We start from the raw sequence: 20,187 nt of genomic DNA, 5'->3' as shown, positions 1-20,187 counted from the left end.
AAAGGTCTTCGAGAAGAACCTTTGAGAAAGGCTCACCGTGGGGTTCAGGGCAGCTGGAACTGAGGCTGGAGTATCTTTTGAAGCCTTCTATTTGCTTGGACCCATCACTTCCTGCCCACCTCACTGCCCGGCTATGGGATACTTTGCTTTCATGTATGAGAGGGTGCAGGAAATGACCCTGGGAATAAACGCTTGCACTGGTATTCTACGTCCATTGGCAGTTGTCTCAAGCCTTCCTCCCTAAGGTTTCAATTACAGAAGATAGTGTTAACTTTTCATAGGCTTCAATTTAACATCTGCTCCTGCCAGGTTTATTTCATCTGGCCTGGGAGAAGCAAAGGAAGGAACACTTCCCTTCTCTCCTGCTCTGCCTGATGAAATGGGATATAAAACACAGAATGGTGGCAAAGAGAGACACATACAGGAGTTCCTCTACCTTTGCTGGAGTAAGTCTTCAGAGATCGAGAAGAATATTAACAAAGACTTAGGTGGTAGAGGAAAGGACATCAGATGCACTTCTTTCTTTCTTCTGATGGGTTAGAGAATATGGGTTGTATGTCACTGTGTAACTATCTTTAGCTCCCTAGTTTATAACTGTACTAAAAAGGCTGCGTGAAGGAGGCTTGACACAAGAAATAAAAATAATCCATGGGGTAGCAGCCCCATGGATGTCAGACAGAGGCACATAGAAAGGACTCTTGCTGATTTTGCTGTCTAGACTAGGGCTTACATTGATTAGTTTATATAAAAATAATGAAAGAACTGGCCAATAAAAACAGAATTAGCTAAAGAAAGGCTTCTGGACCCAAATGTAAGTCAAATGCCCGCAGCTCTGGGAAGAGAATGGGTTATTGGTTATTTGATTTTTTTTTGTTGCCTGCCCATAAGTAATAGAAGTTAGTTTGGGTGCTTCCTTTGACTTAAAGCCATCAAGTTTTCCCCCGAATATTATTTCTCAAATTGTATTTGTTGAGACAACACAAAGGCTATCTATTTCCCTTTGCTGGTCTATGGCTGCAAGGGCAGGAAGTAAAAGTAGAAGTGGTAAATTAAGACAGGGCATCTGACATTTTCTAGAAAATGCACTAATTGGACTTTTTAAAAAAGTCCTTTAAAAAATGCAAAGAATAAAGCTTTAGATCAAGAAAGAGTTTAACATTTTAAAGAAATGACCTTCTTCCTCCGGGTCTGGAGTCATTCCCTACGATAAAAATGTCAAACCAGAAAAATCACATCCTCTTGTGAAATTAAAGTACACTCACTCTTAAGGAGAGGCTGTGTAAGTAAGTGAGACACTGACTTAAACAAATTGTTATGTAGGTTACCATAAAAGTACAAACATAACCCCAATAAGTTAATTCACTATATTTGTTAAAATACATCAGTAATAGCTCCTATATGTCACTACATATAAGACATCCATATAAGAATTTGGTTCTAAATTGGGATGTTGTCCCCGCCAAATTAAAAGAAAATACTCTGTAAAAGGTTGCATTGGTGAGACAGACTCTGGATAAAAACAAAATTTTGGTACCTAGTATTAGTACGATGATCAGTCTGGTGAATATCACCCAAGAACGAGAGAGAATCTTATAACGTCAACATTATTTTTAAGGTAGATAATAATATATAAAATTATAACAAGGCAAAAGCTGATTACCTGCTGTATAATGAAGAGATTATAAACCATCCATTGTTTTTTCCCATATACTAATTAGAAAATGTTACATAGTAATTATATTTCTTTTTTTTTTTAAAGATTTTCTTTTATTTTGAGAGAGAGAGAGCAAAAGGAGAGGCAGAAGGAGAGAATCTTTCACACAGTCTCTCCACTGAGTGAGGAGCCTGGTGTGGGGCTCAATCCCACGACCCTGAGATCATGACCTGAGAGGAAACCAAGTTGGACACCTAACCAACTGAGCTACCCAGGAGCCACATGGTAATTACATTTCTTTAGAGCAATAACAGCTGGAAAAATTAATTAAAATTTATATCATTTGTACTGGTATTCCAAAAATAACATATCTAAGAATCTACGAAAATATAAGCAAAACTTTTTACGGAGAATGTTTTATACTTTATTGAAAAGCTTTTAAAAATCTAAGTAAATGGAGACACACACTATGTTCATGAATACAAACCTCAACATCATAAAGTCAAATTTTCTCAAATTGAGGTACAATTTTAGCGACATTTCAGTGAACATGCTAGAGTTTCTTTAAAATAAGAATTGACTAGGCACGTACTGCAATGAGCACTGGGTGTTATATGCAAATAATGAATCATGGAACACTACATCATAAACTAATGAAGTACTGTATGGTGACTAACATAACATAGTAAAAAAATAAAAAATACATTTGAAATTTAAAAAAAAAGAATTGACTGGATGCTTCCTGCTAAAATTTAAATGGAAGAGAAAAGCATTAAAAAAAAAAAAAGTCAAACACACCTAAAGAAGAAAAAGAACTAATGGATAGCATTAGGGGTACATGATATACACCAACAACGAGAAAGTACTTTTTTCTAAAGATATTATAGTATTGATTTAGGGATAGATAATAAAGGGACGAAGGGAATAGACATTGAGCCACAAAACAGGCCCACGCATATATGGCGTCTTGATATATGCAAAGTTCACATTGCATATCATTGGGCAAAGGGTAGGCTATTTAACACAAGGTGTGGAAGAATAACCCAATTATTTTTTTTGGAAAAAAATCAAATTAAACTCCTAGCTTATGGATCACAAAAATCAATTCCAGATGGATTAAAGACAGTTAGTTTCATTCAATTTGAGACTTACTGTTTAACAAAAGATACCATAAAGGCAACAAAATACTTGGAATATGTAAAACAAAAGGATTAGTATATAGAACATAGAAAGAACTCCTATAAATCAGTAAGAAAAAATGTATAATTGCCAGGAGCAGGCATTTGACTTATAAGGACATGCAATTGAACAATAAACATAAATAGAGATCAATCTCATTAATTATAAATGAAGAACAAATTAAAGCCCCAATGCACTAGCATTTCATGTCTTTTAAATTAGAACACAAATAGAAAAGCACAGAAATGCCTTAGCAAGGATTAATGCAATAAAATTCTCATCTTCTGCTAGTGTCATTAATGAGCCAAGTTGAATAAATACACCCTCTGACACCCAGTAACTCTACTCCTAGGTATATACTTGGAAAAGTACGGAATGAATGTTCATGGAGACATTATTTGTGATAGCAAAATCTGTAAACTATCTAAGTAATTGTCAGTGTAAAATGAGTAAATTGTGCTCTATTTATTCACAAAACATAATATCAATAACAATGAATGCTTATTCATAAAATGAAATATTAATGAAATGAATAAATGAATAAAGTCAACTACAAGTTTCAACATGGAAAAATCACAAAAATATGATGTGAGAAAATAATTTGTTTGTGTAAAATCAAAACAGGCAGAACCAAAGAAAAAAATAAAAATACAAATTAAAAATGTACAAGTGACTAATACCAAATCAAGATTGTCATTACCTGGGGAGTAAGGGGATGCAAAGATTCATGAGTGGTTAGGGAGAGGGAAGGGGAGAACACATAGCTGGCTGGTAATGTTTTATTTCTTAAGCCCAAAGCTAGGTATATAGGGTTTATATTATTATTAATTCTTAAAATGAACAGAAAAGTTAATAATTTATATATATATATATATTAGTCTTAAAAATTGCACATAGTAGAGTTTCAAATGGAGTCTAAAATATATTCATTGCTGAGATTAAGGTAAGTATAGAAATTTCTGGTAAACTGATTTATAAGGAGTGCTGAAGAAATCCTTGAGAAATAATGCAACCTTAAAGAAAGGGGCCAGGTGTGTTACCTCTATTACTGGGAAATATTAGAAAATATAGAGGGTGTGTCCTTAACAGGAGAGGGAGCTCCCGTTAGAGTAGAGGGTTAACAGAAAATTTTAGGATATCCATATATATCTCATCTAATCCTGTAAGAACTCTTTAAGGTAGGTATAATTTTCTCCATGTTGGAAGAGTGGGCTTGTTATGCATTCCACAGAGAGATGGATACAATAGTGTAATTTGTCCTATGGTCACATCTGAGTCAACAGATCTGAATTCTAATCCAGGCATCCAGTGTCTTTTTTTCCTTAAATCTAGTATTTCTCAACTTTTGCACTATTGACACTTTGCAATAGATATTTCCTTATCATGGGGTACTGTAGGATGTTCAGTTACCTCTCTGGCCTCAACCCACAAGATACTAGTAGCACCCTGTTCCCCCACCTCTCCTCTGACTTGTTATAACCAAAAATGTCTCCAGACATTGCCAAATGTCCCTTGGGTGGCAAAACCTCCTTTACCCCCATCCTCTGATTGGGAATAGTTCAAATGAGTCCATGATTTTAAATTTGTATGCTTGCATCTCTATACATTCTTATAATAGTGAGTTACTTTTTTTTTACGATCTATTTATTTATTTGAGAGAGAGAGAGAGAAAGAGAGAGCACAATGGGGAGAGGCATAGGGAGAGGGAGAGAGAGTCTTAAGCAGCCTGAGCCTGAGCATGGAGTCTGACTCGGGGTTCGATCTCATGACCCTGAGATCACAACCTGAACTGAAACCAAGCGTGCATCGCTTAACCAGCTGCACCACCCAAGAACCCCACAAAAATTTACTTGTAGAGAGTACTTATTAATTTTGAAAGTCTAAGTAAATGTGCATAGAAATACATCTGTATCGATAATTATAAATATAGGAAAAATACCAGATCACATCATTTTTAAATGCTGGGGTAGAGAGTCCTTATTTTTTTAAAGTTTTTATTTATTTATTTGACATGGGGTGGGGGGGGAAGAGAGAGAGAGAAAGAAAGAGAGAGAGAGAGGGAGAAAGACAGGCAGAGGGAGAAGCAGTTTCCCTGCTGTGAAAGGAGACTGATGCGAGACTCGATCCCAGGACCGTGGGATCATGACCTTAGCCGAAGACAGATGCTTAACCAACTAAGCCACCCAGGCATCCTGAGAATCCTTTAAAAAAAAATTCTGTCTCAAAAATTTTAGATCAATTAAATTCAAATCACTTGAAATAACTTTTGACAATATGAAGGCAAAACTAAGGAAATAAAAGTGGTGACCAATGCATACATTTAATAGATCAATAACTTTGTCATTTATTGATTATTTGGTTTATTATGGCAGTAATTATTTACATACAAATCTGGAGATGTTCTGCTATCTGTATCTATGGTAACATCACTAACTGATTCAAGGTGTCTTGTAATTTGTTAAATTGCAAATTGGAAAATGCATCTCCCTGATTTTCTATGGAAGGAGGTAATCAGGGGAATTTATCTGAAAATTGAGAATAGTCTTTCATTTGTTAAAAAAAATTAGCACCTATTTAATATTAGGAACTGTGCTAGATATAAGTAGACATGGGATGAAGATATTTTAAGGTTAATTCAATGATGCCTATGAGACAATGTTCAATCTATGGGTAGGAAAAATAGCAGAGAGATTTGGCTAGTTTTGTTATGGAGCAAAAGCATGGCTTCTTGGGAAATTACAATAGCATATATGTGTTTTGAAGCCTAAAGGAAAAGAGACTTTGAAATCTGTTAATGATCTCCTTATACACTGTGCTTAATTAAGACTTCAGTATTGTCATTAAAAACAGAGGAAATATTGCTCTTTTATCTAGTCTCCACACCAGAACAATTTTCATCCCACCCAAAGGAGAAGAAAACCGAGAAAGACATCAAACATACTGACAATACTTTCATGCAGTGATTTCTCTTCATCTGACATATCTTCAATATGCTTTATCTATATTTCTATTTTACTAGTGTACACACACAGCAGAATTTTCTGCAGGAGTCAGAAAGGTAAGAAAAGCCTCTTATCTGAGTTTTTTTTTTAAATATCTTTTATTTTAAATTCTTTTTTAAGTAAATCATTTTTTCATTGAGATAAAATGGGCATCTGACATTATATTAGTTTCAGGTAATAATTTGATTTTTGTATGCACTACAAAGTGGTCAGCACAGTAAGTCTAGTTACCATCCATCACCATATCTTCAACCACTTCAACCGCTGCCAACCCCCTTCCCCTCTGTCAACTGCTCATCTGTTCTCTGTATCTACGAGTTTTGCTTTGTTTATTCATTTGTTTTGTTTTTAGATTCCACATGTAAGTGAAATCATATATCTGTCTTTCTCTATCTGACTTATTTCACTTAGCAGAATACCTTCTACAGATCCATCCAAAAATGGCAAGATTTTTTTCTCTTTTATGTCTGAGTAGTATTACAGTGTGTGTGTGGGGGTGTGTGTGTCTGTGAGTCTGTGTGAGTCTGTGTGTGTGTACATCTTCTTTATCCATTAATCCATCAATGGACAAAGGTTGCTTCCATATATTGGCTATGGTAAATAATGCTGCAATGAACTTAGGGGTGTATATATCTTTTCAAATGAATGTTTTCATTTTCTTTGGATAAACACCCAGGAGTGGAATAGCTGGATCATATGGTAATTCCATTTTTATTTTTTTAAGGAGTCTTCATACTGTTTTCCCTAGTGGTTGAACCAGTTTACATTCCCATCAACAATGTACGAGTTTCCTTTTCTCCACATCCTCTCCAACACTTGTTGTTTCTTGTCTTTTGATAATAGCCATTCTGTCTGGTGTGAGGTGATATCTCATGGTGGTTCTGATTTGCATTTCCCTGATGATTAGTGATGTTGAACATCTTTTCATGTGCCTATCAGCCATCTGTATGTCTTCTTTGGAAAAATGTCTATTTAGATCTTTTGTCCATTTTGTACTTGAACTTTTTGTTTGCTTTATTTTCATTTTGTGATTGAGTTGTTTGAGTCCTTTAAAAAAAATTCTGAATTGCAACTTTGTTGAGAGTTTTTATCATAAGTAGGCACTGAATTTTGTCAAATGCTTTTACTGCATCCATTGCAATGGTATGATTTTTATCTTTCATTTTGTTAATGTGGTGTGTCATGCTCTTTGATTTGCAGATGTCAAACCATCCTTGTATCACTGGGATAAATCCCACTTGATTATGGTGTATTATTCTTTTACTGTATTGTCGAATTTCATTTTCTAATATTTTGTTGAAAATTATTGCACCTATGTTTATCAGGGATAAATCTCTAATTTTTTTTTTTTTTTTGTGGCATCATCTGGTTTTGGTATAAGGGTCATGCTGGCTTTTTCGAATGAGTTTGGAAGTGTTTCTTCTTCTTCCATTTTTTGGAAGAGTTTGAGAAAGGCGTTTCTTTAAATGTTTGGTAGAATTCACCAGTGAAGCCATCTAGTCCTGGACTTCTGTTTTCTGGGAATTTTTTGATTACTGATTCAATCTTCTTACGAGTAATCAGTCTATTCAGATTTTTATTTTTTCATGATTCAGTCTTGGAAAATTGTATGTTTGTAGGAATGTATCCATTTCTTCTAGATTGTTCAATCTAGATTGGCATATCATTGTTCATACTAGTATCTTATGATACTTTGTATTTCTGTGGTGTCATTTGTAAATTCTCATTTATTTCCCCTTTTATTTCTTTGTTGACTTATTGGTTGTTTAGTAGCATGTTGTTTAATCTGAATATATGTGTGATTTTTCCAGTTTTCTTCTTGTAATTGATTTGTGCTTTTATATCATTGTAGTTTCCTTTCATTATCTTTTGTATATCTACTATAGGTTTTTGTTTTGTGGTTACCATGAGGTTTATATGTAACAGCCTATAAGTATAGCAGTCTATTTTGAGTTGATAGCAACTTAAGTTTGAACACATTCTAAAAATTCTACCTTTTTACTTCTCCCCACATTTTTTTTTAAAGATTTTATTTATTTATTCGATAGAGATAGAGACAGCCAGCGAGAGAGGGAACACAAGCAGGGGGAGTGGGAGAGGAAGAAGCAGGCTCCTAGCAGAGGAGCCTGATGTGGGGCTCGATCCCATAACGCCGGGATCACGCCCTGAGCCGAAGGCAGATGCTCAACCGCTGTGCCACCCAGGTGCCCCTCCTCACATTTTAATTTTTGTATGTCATATATTACACCTTCTTATTTTGTGCATCCCTTAACTAATTATAGTTAGAGTTAATTTAACTACTACTGTCTTTTAATCTTCATAGTGGTACTATAAATGGTTAATTCACCACTTTTACTAAATATTTGCTTTTCCAGTAAGATTTTTACTTTCATATGTTTTACTGTTACTATTGTGCCTTTTCTTAAAGAAGAACACTTAACATTTCTTATAAGGTTGGTTTAGTCATGATGAACTACTTTAGTTTTTGCTTGTCTGGAAAACTCTATCTTTCCTTTAATTCTGAATGATAGCTTTGGCAGGTAGAGTATTCTTGGTTGGGAGGTTTGTTTGGTTTTTTGTCTTCTAGCACTTTAAATATACCATGCCACTCTTCTGGAATGCAAATTTTCTAAAAAATCAGCTGATACTCTTATGGGGATTCCCTTGTATGTAGCAAATTATTTTCCTGTTACTGCTTTTAAGAATCTGTGTAAAAGCCTTTTAAGAGTGGACTTCTATTCCCTACAGCCTTTTGAGACTTCTGGATGTAAGCTCTGTTGCTTTTCAGAGTGAGATATTTTGGGGGCCTCTCTCTCTCTAGTGTAGGTCCTAAGTGTTGGGGTGCCTCATGTGGAGTATGAATCCCTCATTCCTCAGGGAAAAACTCTGTATTTGTTTGATTCCTCTAGATTATGGGTCACTGCACCTGGGGTGGGTTTTTTTTTTTTTTGATGAGACTGCATCACTGCCTCTCCTACCTGTCTTAATGTGCCCCTTTTGTCCTTTGTTATGAAAGAGCTCTTCAGCTAGTTTTCAGGTCTTTTTCAGAGGGAATTGACCAACATGTAACCATAGATTTGGTATATCTGTGGGAGAAGGTGAGTTCAGGATCTTCCCATGTCACTGTATTGAACCACTCTCCTCTTATCCGAGGTTGTAAAAATAATAACTACCTTTCTTTTCTGCATAAACTTGAATCAATGTACCCATCTTATTCATAAATGTGTGACTGTGTGAATGATTGAATGTGTGAATGACTGTGTGATGAAGAGAGATGGGTTATCTGGTTGACAAATTGGTTTGTTACATAATCTTATAATTACCAACACAAATACAATTCTCCCCCTTTCAAAATCTCAACACTCAGAAAGTGAGAGAGGTTCCTAATTTTTCCAATCTCTAAAGACCCAGTTTTTTTTAATTTGTGAATTTCTCTCTTCTTCCTCTTACCTGTGTTTTTGGAAATGGCCCTATTGGTTGCCAACCCAAAATTCACTTCCCTGTTTTTCCTACAAACAGAACCCTATTTTGATTAAGAATCCATGCCTCCCTCAGCAAACATGTTTTAAGAAAGAAAGACCATATCCAGCATAGTCATTCCCCTAAATCAGACTTTGGGTCCATTGTAAGTCATTTGGCATAGGAAGCTCCAATCAAGTGGAAGGGAAGGATGCTTAAAGGAGAAGAGTTCTTTCTCCTGCTAGTCAGAAACAAGTTCCGAGGATCACTGGCAGCTAGCCTGCCATCAAAAAGAAGACGCTGTGAGTGGCAGAGCAAAGAGACAGAAAAAATCTGGTTTAGTCCCCAGCACCTGTACCACCTCTGTATTTCTTAGAGTACACGATATTGCTATTTAAGTTTATTTGAATCAGATTCTTGTTACTAAGGGGAGGAAGTATCCTAATTGATTACAGTTCTCTTTTCTATTGCTCTTTTTCTCAGGAACAAAACAACCCACTTTTTCTTTCTTTTTAAAAATTCATATAAAACATTTTAGTGACCATCTCTTGTTTAGACCCATATGAATTTTCATAAGCGTGGAGTCTCACATTATTCCAAGTGGATTATCAAGATAGTTTTCTTTATTATAGGCATAAACTATTATTTCTTCTCAGCTCTGCCACAGAGCTGAAGCAGTTCTCATCTTTCTACCCCCAGTGAAAATACCACTAGGCACCCTCCCCACAGACTGCTAAAAGGATCTTGCTATCAGAGAGCAGAGAGAGGGCCTCTATTTACTCCTAGCTTCTTAAAAAAAATTCCTGGAAATACCTCACTTTCTTCTTGACTGCCTTACCACATGCAGTTGCAGAGAGAGTAGATAACCAGTTACCCCATTTAATTCAGCCAGAGGGGGTTACCCACTGTGATGGATGCTGTGCCCCACTACCTAGATTTCCCTCTGGATTGAAGGACCTGTTACCCATCTGCAGGAAGTACAAGTTCACATTCAGCTCTCTGCTTTCTGTTCTTTCCAGAAATTGCCGTCCACTGAAGAGAGCTGCTTGACCCAAAGTTTTACCTTTTCTAGGGGGCAGCCTAGATCCAATGATGGATTAATGCAGGACAACAAAGGACCAGTCCCCTTATCTCTACCTGGTCAAACCTGCAAGTCCATCTTTGCTACAGAGCTCCCCAGGAATTGCCTGAGCCCACTGTCGTCACTGTGTCTGCACTATCGCTCAACTTTTCACCCATTGTGCTGCTTTTCTTTCTCCCACAGGTGGTCAGTCTGCAAGCACTCTTTAAGAAACTTTCAGTAGACAAATCCCCATCCAGGGGTCTGCTTTGCCTTCCTGCAGAAACTGACTGCTGACAGTTGGTACCAGGAGTCAGAAAAAGCAGATGCTGTCATGGGGTTCTGGAGCTGGTTCACCTGCCCACTGGTGGGCATAAGTTTCCTATCACTGGTGGAAGGTGGAGCATGTAAACCCTGGCACAACGCAGCAATGAAGTTAAAACTTCCAGCTGAGGTGAATCGCAATGGTACACTAGTGGAAGGAAATATGCTAGTGGTTGTAATGTATTAGGTGTTTGAGAAATACAGAAATAATAATAACTACAGGAACAATGAAATTGAGTAGGTTTGCTAGGGATATTTGAATCTTTGGAAAACAAATAATGAAAGGCTTGGAGTGATTAATCAGAAATTAAAGGCTAGGGATGAAAGTCAGAAGATCCCCTTGGCAACATATAAAGTTAGATCTATCTTGCATAGTTGAAAAGCAGCACAACCTAAAGACCAGCCCAAGACTTAATCATAAAAATGGCAGAACTCCAGAGAACCTGAGCTGGAGCTGGTCTTCTATGCTAAGATCAGGGACCTGGTTAGGAAGAATGGGACCCTGAGATAAGTGATGAGATATCAAGCATTATGTGTTGACAACCACAACCCCCCAAGTTTCCCTAAACCAGGATTTCTCAGCATCTGCTCTATTGGCATGTGGGACCGAATAGTTATTTGTTGTTGGGTGGGCTTAAGGAGGCTGTCCTCTGCATCATAATGTATCTAGCAGCATCCCTGGTCTCTGCCAACTAGATGCCAGCCGCCAGTAGCTTTTCCCCAGTATTTGTGAAAATCATTACCTAACATCTCCTGGGGATGGGGGACAACAACACAGGTTGGGAACTGGTGCTGTTAATTCTCACTGCTGGCAGGAGTGGCCTAATCCTCCCTGTTAGAGACTAGGGCACATCTTTGCTTAAAGATAGTGCAGAGACTTGTACTTCTTAAATCAAGTAATGGCCCATTCAGGATGTACTCTCACCTTTCTTCCTAGCCCTTAAGTTAGGTTTAAGTCACATACTAACCCAGCTGGGGAACATTGTGCTGCCAAGGGGAGTAGGCATCTATACCACAAAGAAGTTCCAGGACCTAGCCATCATATACCAGCAGGACCCTGGAGAGCTCACGTGGAACTGGATCTTGAGAATGCTGGATTAAAGCTGGCAGAATATGATGATGGATAAGGGAGATCAATCTCCCACAACACAGGATTTAATATAGGAAATGGTGCCAACGTGCTGCTGGAATGGCTTACAGAAGCTTCATACAAGGTGAAGTGGAAATGCCATAATTTCCATGTCTGATGGTGGGAGAAAGAATCAAAAAGCTCGGAGAAGTATGTATGCCTGTGTGGATGTACTGTGTAAGGCTGCAAAATGTACAAGAAGATTATGATCCTATAGGAGGTTCCAGTAGATGCTTCATTTGCTAAAATAATGGAAAATGTGCTAATGGGATGGGCACCAGAATCACTGAGGGCCTTAAGCAGGAGATGGGAGCCGTTACTCTAGAACTGGGCTCAGAGGTAGCGATGGGGATGATTGGGTCCAGCATTAACAGAGGCATTATCACAATGAGGATTGGATTGCCTGGATATCCCACAGAACATCACACTGGTCCACTTCATTGATGGGGTCCTGCTAATTGGACTGTAAGAGCCAGAATTGGTGTGTGCGGTAGTATACATGTATTCCAGAGGGTGAGACATAAAGCCTGGGTACTCAGGGGTCCCCTGCATCAGTGAAATATTCAGGGAGGTGGCAGTTTGAAACATGCAGGGACATCTCATCTAAAGTGAAGCACAGTTATTGTATTCACAATGCCCACCATGAAAAATAAAGCAGAATGCTTGGTAAGCTTCGTAAGGTTTTGGAGGCCCCATATTCTATACCTGGGAATACTTCCAAGTCCATGGCATGGTTTGAGGTGTGCACCGAACAGGAATGGTTCTACATGTGACCATGCTCCTTGGGCCACATGATCCAGTAGGCCCTATGAGCTTGGAAATGTAGATGGTAGGAAGGATAGCATGTTAAGTTCACAGGAAGCCTTAATGGAATCATAACATAGGCCCCTAGGTTTCTGAAACAAGGCAATGCCATATGCATTGGAAAATGATGCACCTTTCAAAATTCAGCTCCTAGTGTATTACTGGAGCCTGCTTAGGAAGGAGCACACAAGCCATGGACTTCCCAGTGACCATGCAGGTAGAATCGCCCTCCTGCACCAGGGTCTGTTAGAACTAAGTCATGTGGTTGTCCAGGCTCAGCAGCAATCCCGAATAATGACAGCGGCTCATCTACGATAACACATGAGCAAGACCAGAGGGTACAAGTGAGCTGCACAAGCAGGCAGCCCAGACTCTCCTATTACCTATCACTGTTGCATCACACCTCTCCCTCAGCTCTTAGCCGTGACAACCAGCTGACAGAAGAGAGACAAGGCCAAGCTTGGTTCATGAAAAATGGACTGCCCTACACTACAGCCTCAGGGGTGGCCTTAACACACAGTGGTGAGGGGAAATCCTCCTAAAATGAATGGTCCACCTGGCCATCTACTTTTTGTGGACTCTCAGGGGAGCAAGGACCTTGTCTATCTCCTTCAACTCTGTATTTTGAGTACCTAGAAGTTTACTTGGAGAGAAAGAGGTACTCACTGTATATTTGTTGAGTCAACTCAATATTCATTGTGCCCAGACTCTGACCCAGGAACATAATAATGATTGGGGGCCTATGGATTAAGACTCTTGATGATGTTGTGCCAGGCACAGCAGATTGCCCATACAGAAACTAGGAAATGTGCAGGATCCATTTTTAAAAAGCAATGGTTAGCTGTTGAGTCTTTACTGAAGAGAGAGTTCATGAATAATAGCCAAGACTAGGGAGGAAACACAAGAAAGTTATCCAGAGACAGAAACATGGGGAAAGGAGCGCGTATTATCTGAACTACTTTCCACACACATCTCCATAATTCTAAAAGTTAAAAAGTGTTTCACTTATTTTGAGCTAGGATGCACATACTGCTCTTGCACTTCTTTTGGAAGGAAAATTACAGTTCACAGTCATTATTCCATGTTATATGATAACCCTAACGTTTACAGATTCTGTCGAAATGGATTGAATTCAGTTTAGTGAATGTGCAGAAAAGACAATGAAAAGTGTAACTTAAATCAAGGAATAGTCTGAGGAGTGGTAAAAGGTAATCAATTAGATTGATTTATATGTGGCAAATGTGTGCCATAGTTCACACGCTGCCCATAGATTATAATGTGAATTATGTGCACACATATACGCACTGCTCTGATCCTTGAAAAACTTCTGTTCAAAATTCCATATGGAGAAATAAGACTATGATCTAGCAATTATGCTGCTTGGTAGTACCCCAAATGAACCCATGAGCGATGAAGAGAGCCCGATGATGTGAACTGCTATCACTTTATTTAGGCACGGTGAGTTCAACCACAGCATCTGACTCTCCTAATCGTGTCTAGTCCCCATGCACATATATAACCATGCCTGGTGACTTATGTTCTCCTGAGCAGAGAGCATTTCTGGGTGAAAAGAACTTTTTTGGGAATTGAGTTGAGATTAAACATGCATATAGCAGGGTCCTTGATTTGGCATCCATTTTTCAGAATCTTCGTGTGCATGTGTGTGTGTTTTAATTTATACAGAAGTGGGAGCTGAATTCAGTCAGGATACTGTCTATACTATCTACCCTTCAGATATGTACCACCGATATGCAGAGATTCGAAGATGCTAGCCACATGGGACATGGTGTCTGCTCTTTGGTACTTCTAATTTACCCAGGGGAGGCAGACTGAAGACATGAAAATAATTAATAATGCAAAGTTCCAGTTCCTCTGCCCCAAATATGTGATTTAGATCATAGTTGTTATAAGAGGTCAGAGGAAAAAGAGAAGATGGCTTCTTGCCATTAAAATTTGTTTGAAAAATGACGAAGTTCAATCTTGGGTTTAAGCATATGTTATCACTAGACAAAAAAATGAAATATCAATTTTCTCCATTTGACTACAGAATGATTGCTTGACAGGATACATCAAAATACCTGCAAACATAAAAAGGAGTAACTCACCAAAATCTTCTGCAGCATAGAATGAAATCTTTGGTGTTAAATGTTACAGTGGTGGCTACTTGACACCTCGTTTTAATATATTTTAAAGATACATCATCTTTCTTTAGTCAAAACTTTGACAGAGATTCTGTCAGAATCACTGTTTAAAATTTGTAATATCCTTCACAATATTATATCCCCGGTCACTCAGTCATATCTTGTTCTTGTAATCGGTAAATATTTATCGAGTGCTTAATCAATAGTAGGTACAGTATTAGGCCCTCTGAATCTGATAGGGAATAAGACAAATGATGCTCCCTCATTTTATGGAATTTACAGATTACGGGGAAGACTGACATTAACTAAATAATTCCAAATGTGAAAAATGCTCTGAAAGAGAATAGGTATAGACTCTGAAAGAGTGACCTAAAGCTAGTCCTGTGGGAAGGGACGTACTAAACGTTTATATTCTTTCTCCATAATCCAAATGTGAAGTCCTAGATTATCAACCTTTGAAACTCTCTCTGGTCAGGATAAGACCAGAAAATGCTAAGTTCCAAAAACATTCCATTTCGGGGGCTGATAACTTGGGCCTTTGCCAACGTCACGCCAAATATAAATAAGCAACAAGACCCATCTATATGCAGCTGTATTGAAAACTGTATTCCATATGTGACAACATATTATTAAAACAGCAAAATCATAGCTTCCATCTGCCTGCTGAGATGCACAGCGTCACTCTTTCCCCTGTAATGTTAGACTTTATTGCATTTGTCGGCAGCATATTCCATTTTAATATTTGATAAATAGAGATAGGAAGAATTGTTTCAAGCTCCGATCCTGTACGCCGTCAGCTGTTCACCTCCTTTCTGAAGCAAACTCTCTATCCTCAAACTAATATCCCCCCAAAAGAAAAATCAATTTAAAACGACTGTGAAAATGTGTTTATTTTTCTACCCTCAGGATTAAAAAGCTGAGAATGATTAATAATAATTTGTCTAGAAAGATAATGCATGCATTTTGGGGGGGGTAGTGATTTTGCATCTTTAATTTTCACCAGTTCTCACATTTTATCATTAAAACTGCATGAATATATATAGAGAGAGATAAAAGCAAACGAGAGAGGTAGTAATACCTCATATCTCTTAGGCGGTATTTCCTACGTTTCAGATTTCTACGTCGTCTGACCCCATTTCAGTCAATTTTCCATAGCCTGCCTGTCTCATATCCGCTGAGGGAACACACTAGTGCTGTGTTTATGCTAATTTTATGCTCTCTGAGTTGTGTCTGTTATTCAAAGCAGTTGAAGCAGTTATTGCCAGTAATCTTATTTCTGTGGGAGCCCCGGGGCAGACGAGGCCTCAAAATCAGGCGTGCAGACCGAGGCAAAGCCATCACAGCCTGCTGGTAAATGGCAGTTCTTTCCCTCCGAATCTGATATCAGTTACTTCGCAAACACAGTAATAAAATGAAACAAATCAGATTTTCAAGTAAATAAACCAGACTTCAGTGGGAAGCAACAATGGTCAGGGCAACAGGAGTTTAATAAGTGATACATAGGGGGAAATACAAAACCACTGTGGCCTGTTCCTCTACCCTCTTTATTTTAAAGCAACCTCCCCAACCTCCTTGACACTGAGAAAAAGGGAGGTTGTTTAAACCCAAAAGCGAGAAAAGGGAAGGAGAATCAAGTAAAACAAGCAGTAAAATCGATAGGGACTTCCTCTTATTTGAAATCAGGCAAAAATACTAAAAATTGTATTATTTACTATTGAAGAGTGGCTAGGGATGTATCAACGAAAGACTCCCAAAGACAAATGGAATTGTCTGTTCTCACCCAGAACAACTAACAGCCTTTTAGAAATCTCCACAAAATGGAAACCAAGTTAACCAGTACAGTCTTCCTGATGAAGGAACATTTGTCCTCCAGGAACACAAAGCAATTTGGGAGCTATGATGCAACAGGAACAGTCACCGAAGTCTGTTTGACAGATCAAAGAATCATGGACTCTGGAGATCGTTTGTTTTGGGCAACTTCTTGTCTTCCAATACGTTCTTAACTCTATTCATTCTAAGCTACTTCCCCACTCAAGGCCCATCTATCTTTATCACTTGTTTGTTATAAACAATTAAATGTTTTCCCAATAATAAAGAATACCATGAGGAGTGTCTAACTCTGATTAAGGTAGTAGAGTGATAGAATTCTTCCAGAAACCATTGGTGAAGAATACCTTTGATGAAGTTAGATGAAGTGTTATGTTAATAAATTTACATTTGTGTATCTTTTTCTTGTATCTCCAACAACGTACGCCAGTCCTGCCCAATAGCCAACTCATTCATTCATTCATTCATTCATTCATTCACTCAGCAAACATTTACTATCTGTCTACTTTATGCCAGGCACTGTAATAGGAACAAGGAATATAGACTCAGATTCCAGTGAGGAAGGAATTATAAGGTATTGTAACTCTGCTCATTCACCTAACTGCTATGAGTGAGCCATGTAAAAGATACTATGTGGATACATAGAAGTACTCATGGCTGGAGATGGGCTTCTTGAGGTGACTTCTGAGTTGAATTTTGGTAGAAGAATAGACATTTACAAGTCAGGGAGAAAGAGGATGGTATAGTCTAAGTAGAGAACTGAGTAAGTTCACTTGGAGACTATCAAGGCAATCAATATGAATGGGGCAATGTCAAGGAAGTGATCAGGAAAAAGTCTAGGAAACTAGATTCATGAGAGACCTAGTATGTGCATTATACATTTCCTACTGCTAGTGCACTTTAGGGTTTTACACAAGGAAGTGACATTTTCAGATTTGTTTTTATAAAGATCACTTTTCCAAGCAGCATGTAAGATAGAAAAGAAAGACTTTAGCTGGAAACAGAAAGGAAAGATAAAACATAATGGAATTAGAGGATAGAGGGAAAGGAGGAGATGGATTGAGGAGATATTTGTGGTGAAGATGTCTTGTTCAACATGGCATATCTATTGAGCACATGACTTCGTCTCTGCATCTCCCAGAAAGAACACTAAAATGACAGTAAGAGAAGAAAATACTTAAGCCCCCGCACAAACAAAGAGAATAGAAAAGGAGACGATAAGAGGTGAAAAATGCCAAGAGAAGGTGGAAATAAGAAGTGGATGTATGTGTGTAACTGAATTAGCAGAGCATAGACGCTAAAACCAAACTTCTGTGGGGAAGCCAGATGATTGAATACCTGCTTCAGAAACCCCAAAAGGTCTAGGAGTTGGAGAGTTAGTATCTCTGAAAGTTGAACGATGATTTAAAATGAGGAGGATTGGTTGATAGTGTGTAAAGGAATAGTTGAGCCCTTAGAATCTTTTCCCAACTCCAACAGAATATAGGGGGTTTGCTTTCCAAAGAGATTGACTTAGAGAAAGTTTGGATTCACGCATGCAGGTTAATGAAGTGTAAATCTGTATCTTAGATGCCGATAATTTCTTAGCATCCTCTCCCTGGTCAGCTCTCGAAACAATAGTGTCTTTGCTCAAAAATCTCAGGTAAACAACAGTAGAATTTCTTTTTAGAGGAAGACACCGCATTCAAAATGAAAAAAAAAAAGCTACAATTGTTAATAAGTTAAGAATCCAATGCGGTAGTCAAATCACAGACTGATCAACCTATAGTGAGCCTTATGAGCTCACTTGTGCATACAGGTCACCTTTCTAGTGCCTCATTTTAAATATAAACATACAGTCAAAGATTACCCAGATTTTAAGGTAGACTTCTAGCATACCAAAACAAACTAAAAATAAAAATTAGAACCCAAAGGATAGAGAACTTTCTAAGAAAAATGTGTGTGTGAGAGAGAGAGAGAGAGAATGAAAGTATGTGTGTATGGGTGTGTGTCTATTAGCATAGGAGAACTGAGAAAAGAAGATATTATTTTCTCAGTTCTTCATGAGACAAGAACAGGATACTATAAGTCAGGAATATTCTATGAATAAGAAAGAGATTTTGGAAATGAAAAATATGAGAGCATACTTTATTTTAAAAATAGAAAAATTAAATGGTATAATAGAGGAATGTTCTCAGAAAGTAGATAAAAGACAAAAAGATGAATTTTTAAAAAGGCAGTAAAATTACAGGGATGCCTGAGCAGCTCAGTAGGTTAAGTGGCTGCCTTTGGCTCAGGTCATGATCTCAGGGTCCTGGGACAGAGTCCTGCATTGGCCTCTCTGCTCAGCGAAAATCTGTTTCTCCTGCTGCCCCTCCCCCTGCTCCTGGTCTCCCTCCCCCCCCCCCATCAAATAAATAGTTTTTTTTTTAAACATTTTTTTTAAAGATTTTATTTATTTATGTGACAGAGAGACAGCCAGCGAGAGAGGGAACACAGCAGGGGAGTGGGAGAGGAAGAAGCAGGCTCCCAGCAGAGGAGCCCGATGTGGGACTCGATCCTGGAATGCCGGGATCACGCCCTGAGCTGAAGGCAGACGCTTAACGACTGTGCTACCCAGGCACCCCAAATAAAATGTTTTGTAAAAAGGCAATAAAATTACAGAATTTATGTTGGACTTTCAATATCTAACAAATGGAAGTATTTGAAAGAGAGAACAGAAAAAATAGAAAGAAATCATCAAAGAAGTAATTCAAGAAAATTTTTCAGACCTGAAATTCGTGAGCTTCCAGATTGAAAAAGTCTACTGAATGTTGAACATAGTAAATAGGAAAATAAGATACACACTAATAAATTTCAAGGTAATACTGATAAATAAATTATTTTAAAAACCTCTGAAAAAAAAGTGAGAATTAGAATAGCATCTAACTAACAATAAGAAGTAGAAGGCAACAGTTTAACAACTTCAAAATCTTGGGAAAAATGATTTCCAATCTAGAATTCCATACCCACTAAAATTATATACTAAGCATGAGTGTAGAAGAAACATATTTTCAGATATATGAGACCTCAAAAAAGTGACCTCTTCATATACCCTCAGAAAGTGATTAGAGAAGGTGCTCTACCAAAACAAAGGATTAAACCAAATATGGAAGAGGCAAGGTCCAGGAAACTGGAAGTCAAACACAAGAGAAGAAATATGTATCTCCATTCTAGGATAATAGTATGGATAGTCTCATGCACTATAGCTGTGCAGGTCTATAGAATAACTAATCTTAATTGGAAGAGCTTCACAAAGTATGGTATAAAAAATGTGGAAATAAAAGATACCTGATTGTTTCACCATAGTGAAAGTATTTTACAGTTTTACTGGAAAGTTTAGGGCTGGGTTAGTGAGAAGAATACAAAAACTAAGCAAATAAAAAAGATAATTATTAACTTTTAGATAAATCATAACAGTATAACACTTATTTACTACAAATTAGAATAATAATAATGTCAGAGTATATTAGTTTGAAGACAGAAGTAATATAACAATGCTAATAATTAAGTTTCATTTAATGTGCCAAATAGTCTGCTAAATGCTTAATTTGGATTAGTTCACATTTAATCCTTAAAGCAATTCTATG

General features: G+C 37.6%; 1 protein-coding gene across 7 annotated transcripts in view; it reads right to left on the bottom strand.

Moving 5' to 3' along the window:
- PKHD1 (PKHD1 ciliary IPT domain containing fibrocystin/polyductin) overlaps window positions 1-20,187 on the bottom strand; it is a 513,811-nt gene that overhangs the window by 21,424 nt on the left and 472,200 nt on the right. For 3 of the 7 annotated variants that reach the window (XR_015722267.1, XR_015722273.1, XR_015722272.1), the window contains one exon: window positions 1,761-20,187. This exon is cut by the window's right edge. The exons of the other annotated variants lie outside the window; for them this stretch is intronic. The gene's annotated coding sequence lies outside the window, so the exon portion shown is untranslated. Of the gene's footprint in view, window positions 1-1,760 lie in introns of those variants that run through there. 7 annotated transcript variants of the gene reach the window in all.

Source organism: Ursus americanus, chromosome 29 (genome assembly GCF_024610735.1).
Source record: "Ursus americanus isolate L20-20 chromosome 29, mUrsAme1.1.p, whole genome shotgun sequence".
In the NCBI taxonomy this organism is placed as follows: Eukaryota; Metazoa; Chordata; class Mammalia; order Carnivora; family Ursidae; genus Ursus; species Ursus americanus.
Note: the sequence above shows the minus strand (reverse complement) of the source record. Positions and strands in the feature narration are given on the sequence as shown.